The following is a 7,575-nucleotide window of genomic DNA, read 5'->3' as shown; positions in this document are numbered from 1 at the left end:
CTTGTTTTGGGGGAATGGAACAGCTCGGAGGGATTAAAGTCGTATGCGAGCACCGCTGGGCTTTAGGAGACCGATGACAAAATCAAGTATGAAAAATATGTAACAAGACAGGTGCTCCACCAGCAGGACAGGCCATTCGGCGAAAATCGGGCCCATGTTTCGATCATTTGCTCTTTATTAAACAACAGTGTAGCTATTTCAAGGGCGCTCAATTTCACTATTCTGGTGTGGTGGTTAGAAGATAGCGTTCTGTTCCTCTTCAAACTTTTCATCAGCTCAACTTGCTTCTGCTATCAGAGATGGGGAGGAGATAAACTGTGTGCTCTATCAAGCTAAAGAAGGATCACACTTAGCTTCCCTCCCCTTTATCACCCAGAACGGACACATTTCTTATGGAGGTTCTCAGCATCTGCAGACAGAATTAGTCTTCCACACTCAGTTCCCAGATGTACCATGCTGTCTGGCTCCCACCTTTACTCCCAGACAGCGCTGCTGGGACAAGGAGGACATGCATCTGTCTTCTGCCCCTCATTTCCTCCCTCTGAAGAGCCCAGAAGCTCACATACTTCCTGTTGGCTGTCATGACAGTTTCTGTGCAGGAGATGGCTGCCCACAGCACCCCACCCCGAGCCTATCCGAAACCTTGAGCTGTATTATGGCAACAGTCATCAAACCCACACCACCCTCCTTCGTAATATGCACTTAAATAAGGATGCAGGTATCTTCAATTCAAGGAATCCGCATACCCTTTAAAGTGGTGACAGCACAGTAGCTACCCGTAATGCTAAGCTTCTGGCGTCAGGCTTCAGGGCTCTGAAAACCACTCCACACTGCCCTCTGGAGCCCATGGAGCATCAGTGCGATTCTCCAGCACCAGGAGAGAGCATCTGGGAGCTCGGCATGCAAAGCGGTCGCCTTTTCATGCTCGCGTTCAAGGAGGCGGGAGCATCTTATCAGTTTGCTTCAACCTAATCGTAGTTCTCTCATCATTTGGACCACTGGGTCACACTAATTCCTCCTGACTGAAACATAGTCACTTTCAAAATCAGACAAAGAACCAGTCATGTCCCAAGGATCATTAGACATCTGAGGCATGTTTTTACTGTGTTCATTCTCTAATCATTAGAGCCAAAATTAAATAATCACTTCAAATCATCAGAGGGCATTTATTTTCCGAGCCTTTCTTTTTTTTTCAGAAAGTCCAAAATACATTTCTTTTATTCCATGTGCACTCCCATATGTGGTGACATCCTCTGTCAGTGTGAGTGTTTTAAAAGCCATCGCCAATTTTAGCGAAGAAATGCGATCCAGTCCGATAATGTACAGCACGGTCAAAGGTGATAAGATCTGCTGGTGGGACAAAAAAAAATCAATAACAGGGCATTCCAATTAGGGAGGACAGTGTCCAGGCTGCCAATAACGTGGTCAGAGATACTGATCTGTAAATGTCCAGAGCTGCCACAAACAAACGGCTTGACCTTCCAGCAAAGCTCTGTGAAGGGATGAGAAGAAAGCCACATCGGCCCCGTGAGTCACGACGGATTAGAAATCTGGAATGAGTGTAACAGAAGGGCTTGGCAGACAGTGGGAGCCGGCACCATGGGACAGGGAGGTCATCTGCACGTCCTCTATTGTAATTAGCCTTAATGTTAGTACTTAATCACGCTTCATGTGCAGCTAAACTTTATTCTTTATTTTAGTTATGATGTTTCCATTGAGGGGGGTGCAATGGCGCAGCGGGTTTGGCTGGGACCTGCTCTCTGGTGGGTCTGGGGTTCGAGTCCCGCTTGAGGTGCCTTGCGGTGGACTGGCGTCCTCACCTGGGTGTGTCCCCTCCCCCTCCAGCCTCACACCCTATGTTGCTGGGTTAGGCTCCAGCTCATCGTGACCCCGCTCAGGACAAGCAGCTTCAGACAGTGTGTGTGTTTCCATTCTGACCATTAAAGGTTATCAAGTCCCCCTCTGACCACATGAAACACAAGAACATTTGAGAAAACCAGTAATGATAAAGCATGTCAAAAGTGTGTCTTTATAAAAGTCTTGAAATAAAGCCTTTGAGATGCAAGTTGTCTTAGCTATATTCTCTTTCAATAGCCTTTGTGCAAATTTTCACTGAAGCTCTTCTTTACTTCCACTGATGTCAGTGCATTTAGAAAGAAGAAGAAGAAATTACCAATCCAGTGATACAAGCCCCTTCTAAATGTTAGGCTCTGTAAGAAGTATAGTGGAAAGGACCCACATACACAGTGTTTGAAACTGCTTGCCCTGAGCGGGGTTGCGGCGAATCGGAGCCTAACCCGGCAACACAGGGCGCAAGGCTGGAGGAGGAGGGGACACAGCCAGGACAGGATGCCAGCCCATTGCAAGGCACCCCAAGCAGGACTCGAACCCCAGACCCACCACAGGGCAGTACCCAGCCCATCACACTGCACCACTACACCCCCTCAACACCTACACATAAAGAAAAGAGTAGAATGTTGAATGTTTCATCACATATTCAGAATGAGCTGAATAAAGAACAAGAGACTCTAATCAGCGAAAGTAATGTGAAAAGAAGGTTAGCGAGTAGTGGTCTCAAGGACGAGTAGCAGTCTCTTTGCAAGAACTGACAGTCATGGACTTTCCTCCACAGTGACCTAACCTGAACCCCATCAAACATTTATGGGGCACTTGAAGACCGAGAAAGCCAAGCATTCGGTAATATCACAAGATGCTATGTGGAACATTCTCAAATCATGCTGAGATAACATGCAGCATCGGGTTTCGTACAAACTTCTGGAGTCCATGGCAGCTTGACTGCATGTCGTTATTAAAGAGGGACATTCAAATACTAAGGAATTCTGAAATTCATGTACATTTTTTCGAAGACTCTACTTTTCACTCAAATTTTTATGCTGACAATGTGAATTATAATGAGAAATTTTGTATCAAAGCAGAAGATAATGGAAAATAGAATAATTTTTTACTAGCGCTCTCAGACTTTTGGATTCCACTCCATGTATTGTCCGCATGCCATTCCAGCAAACAAAACTATGTGATTTCTGGGAAGGGTTTATTGTGAAGAAGATTACTGCAAACACGGTTATTATAAACAAGCATATTACATATTTATATTTAATAATTTAGTAGAGACTTTCCTCCAAAGTGATGTACATCTCACAGAAAAGCAAAATGAGTGCATTACATTAACAGAAAGAGAGATTTGAATGCAGACGTGTGATTCGAAAGCATAGTCAATTTGTTACTTTCCATCATATGAACCAATGTACATCACACGAATAGCTGCATAAAGGTTTATCCAAATAATCAACAATTCCTAATCACATTTTTTTTTACATTTACATCACATGGGTAGCTGCGTGAAAGTTTATCCATTTGTCAACAGTTATGATCTCAAAGTTAAAGTGTGTGAACATATACACATTAACGTACTAAAGAGATCATGGAAAAGGTGAGTTCAGAAGAGGTAAGTCTTAAGACACTTCTTAAATTTGCGGAGGGATTCAGCAGTTCTGAGTGGCGGGGGGGGGGGGGGGGGGGGGGGGGGTCATTCCACCACATCGGAACCAGAATCAAAACATTTGTGCTTTTGCTTTTGGACCTCTTGAGCGTGAAACCACCAGATGGGCAGAGGTGGAGGAGCATAGCAGTCTGGTTGAAGTGCAATGAATGATCAGGTCTTGTAGATATTGGCGAGCAGTTCCACTGATGCTTTTGTAAGCCATAACCAGAGTTTTGAATTTGACCCGGGCAGCTGTAGGAAGCCAATGCAGAGAGACGAGGAGGGGAGATACTCGGTATATATGCGGTATATGCAAGTGCGTTGACCATAGGGCTGCCCCAAGAGAAAGAAAAATTTACCTGTTCTGTCATGAGAAAATCCAAAGGACTATCTCCTTTAAGCCTGGAAAAGAAAAGTGATAATGCCAAAAGAAAGTCTTACATTTCCTGACTAACTACTCCAATCTAAACCACCATAATAATGAGAAAGACAAAAAAGCAGAGCCATCCCAGGGGCACGACACCAGTCTCATGCCGCATCAGTCCCTCTCATCCGTATTGCACTGTTTCACACGTACAGTCCGAAATACACGCAGGAAATGACAGGATTTTTTTATATAACGTTCAAAGGTGCCATTTATTTCCCGCTCTTTGTTTCCAGCATTGTTTTGGTGTATATGCACTTGTCTTCCATCATAGTCATTATTTCTGAACCCAGTTACTTCTCCAGGCAAAACCCATTTCCAGCTCTGTGGGGAGTTGACTTTTGTGACTTGTGTTTGCCAGTTACATGTCAGACCTTTCTTATCCCTCTAGAAAAAAAAAAAATTATCAGAACTTGCTGGGAAACAGGAACAGACTGGCAACTGCCTTTTACCTGCAAACATGAGGTTTTTCTGTTCTGTATTCCTGTGACCAAATTCTAGTAAAAACACTTATGACCCTGCACACAGAGACTAAGTATGTGGAAATTAGCCTTTTAACCAGAAAGGACCATCTTGTATGCTTTCCAGATTTACTTATTAGAATGCAAAGAGCTTTTTGCATAAGGCTGTTCCCTCCTTTGATTTTATTGCTTCCTGCCTCTAATTGCGTGATTTACAAAGGGGTTTTGAGTTCCTCACATCGACTTTCACATAATGGCAATCAAGGTAAAAACAAGATGGTTCACTTCCGAGATGTGCACTATGTCCTCTATTTTCCGACAGTCCGAGGTAAAAGAAATACACAAAGGCAAGCATGGCATAAGCTTCAATTCCCAGCTTCTTAATAATTTAGGATTTTTAATGGCTCTTAATGGCTTGGGGTTACTTTATTCATTGATTACGCATAATTACACTTGTGCTTGACTTTACGAACATCCAAGTTATGTATTTCTTAAAGTGTGAAAATTTTAGGGTTTATCTTTAATTGCACTGTCTTTGTTATTTTTTTCTAAAATCTCTGTCGCAGAACGAAAATGGCCCACTTCCATTTTCTGCCACTAGCTGGCTGCAAAACTCAGAAGAGGGAAAGGAGGGGTAAATGTTTGGTCGAAGGAGCATAAATCACAGGATATTTGCAGCGGTTCTTGGATTTTGCACACAGAGGAATTTCGGCACGGTTTTTGTCATAGTGCATGTCTGTTATTACACATCTTTGATTGCAAAACTGAGAGCGACCGAATGCTGACGAACGTGATTCCGCGAAGAATCAATAGTTTCTTCATGGAGAGTAAAATAAACTCGGGACTTTAAGGCGAACCGCTTCAGAACACCATCTCCTACCCACTCTCCTTTCTCTACCGCACTGTTTCATTCTGCTGTGGCACCTGAAGAGCAGAAGTTGTGAAGAAATGTGACACCGTCTCACGTGTGCAAACAAGAACAAAGCACACTGAACGGAGGATGGTGAACACGACTATTAATTTTTTTTATTTTTTTATCGTTTTAAGGTAGAATTAACTTTGATCAGTTACTACACGTTCTTAACTTGTGTCCTGTCTACAAAATTCCCTCCCTCACGCCCAACATTTCCACTACGGCGGAATACCGAGACGCTGTCTTACAGTGAATTTTAATACATTATAACTTTATCTAATGTTTTTAACAGAACCTAATCCATGAAGAAATGAAGGAATAATTAAGAATTATTAAGATTTAACTGATTGTGACGTTGCAAATGGACTTACAAACAATTCAGATACGAACAGCTACGAAGAGACTTCCAGTACCAGTTGTGTTTGTAAGTTCAGGTACAAGTATATTAATGTTGCTTGCCATGTTGCTTCTATATTGAAAGCAACATAAATGTGTAAAACTAGCAGTACCTCACTAAACCTCATAAACCTGAAGGTATTCTGAACCGTTCTTGATTGTTGTCGGATGTCTCAGCTGTGGAGGGTTCTCTACGGTTCTGCATCAACAGGACTGGAGATGGAGATGGCGGGGGAACTAAAACATAATAACATTTGCTTAAAAGGAAACGCTGGCTCCATACCTCCACCCCAGCGTGGAAGTGTTCAACACAATAGCAGCCGTCTTTTATCGAACGGACATTTATTTGATTAATGCCATCGATTGTATTTGCTGCGTTGGGATCACTTTCAGTTTAACCATCAAGACCAAAGTGATGGAAATTTTGCACGCTCTACATACTTGAACAATTAATATGACCTCTTAGTAGGAAAAGTTCTTTTCGGCATTATTGCACCCATATGAGATTCACTACCGGAGGCACGTCTAATGTTACGTTTTACATCTGCAGTTTTACAAGGATTTTAAGATGTTAAACATTGCAAATGTGCAGTAATTATGTAATGCAAATATGCACTAACTCTCTGTCTGTGGAAGGCATTGCTTCATACTGTATATGTATAGTAACTTTTAATATTTACCCTTTCATAGCTGATTGAACAACGTCTGAATTCCGCAGCATCTCGACCTCAACTTGCGGAAGCGGTTGATGATAGTAAGTGAATCTCAATTCTAAGATTAAAATGCTACCTTTAACAGTTTGCTTTTGAAATATTACAAATCTTCATCACCCAAGGTTACAGTTTATTAAGCAGCATTTTTCTGTTATGAACAGTGTGTATTGAAAAATAAGTGAATTATTTTGCTTCTGCCTGCCCCAGTTACTATATTTTAATGGCAATCCTGTAGTTGCTTTGAGCAAGCACTTTTTTGATGGGATGATGCGAAATCCACGCACAGTCCAGGTACAAGTAATTAAAATACCAGTTAATTAAAACACAGGCTCCTACTGGAGATTATGAACGGCACAACCCACAAATTGTAATCTTCCAGTTTGCACCCAGCGGAGCGCGGCTTGTGAATCATGTTATTATGTCTACTTGAAACAGGTCTCACACAGTTCCAGCCCAGGTGAACTGGTCTACTCCAGACGGTTCTGGTTTCCTTTCTCCGCCCGTTAATGCTTTTCCCTTGCACAGGATATGAGCCCTGTTCAACAAAGCAGCAGGGCTAGAAAGCACAGAAAGCCTCTCTCAGCTCTTCTTCTTCTCAGGACCAATGGAGCTGGGGACGGGTGGCGTCGTTCACGCACAGCCTTGGGCCAGAGCTCCGCACACTTGCACTTGGGGGCTGCTATTCCAGCACAGAAAGAAGCCCAGCATGGAAACATCACACAAAGCAAAGAGGCGAGGAGGCAGAGAGCAGCCCAAAGGGAGCACCACTTTCCCTGTGTCTTTGCTGAGGAGGCCGTTCCCCGAGGCTAGCCAGTTTTACCGGTTTGATTTATACTAGTTTCACTCTAAGTGCTTTAACAGCATGTGCTGTGGCGAGGTTTTTGGCTCACACACAGGCTGCTTGCGGTTGACGGTCTCACATCGCGTGGTCTATCTATTTAAATTTCTCAGAACACGTGTTTAGAAACATTACATTCCATTAAAAAGTCCTACAGATTGTGTATGTGTAATGTTCAGTAATTTTACTGGTGTAACTTAGGAAAGACAGGAGGGCCTTTTTATATGGAATACCCCAAAGCTGTATGTCCCGTTTCAATAGAGTATCATGTGGTACATATGTTTTTTATAGAGTTTAGTACAGTGTTAAGTACAGCAGTGACACCAGA

The sequence above is a fragment of the Scleropages formosus genome, chromosome 12 (genome assembly GCF_900964775.1).
Source record: "Scleropages formosus chromosome 12, fSclFor1.1, whole genome shotgun sequence".
Taxonomy (NCBI): domain Eukaryota; kingdom Metazoa; phylum Chordata; class Actinopteri; order Osteoglossiformes; family Osteoglossidae; genus Scleropages; species Scleropages formosus.
Note: the sequence above shows the minus strand (reverse complement) of the source record.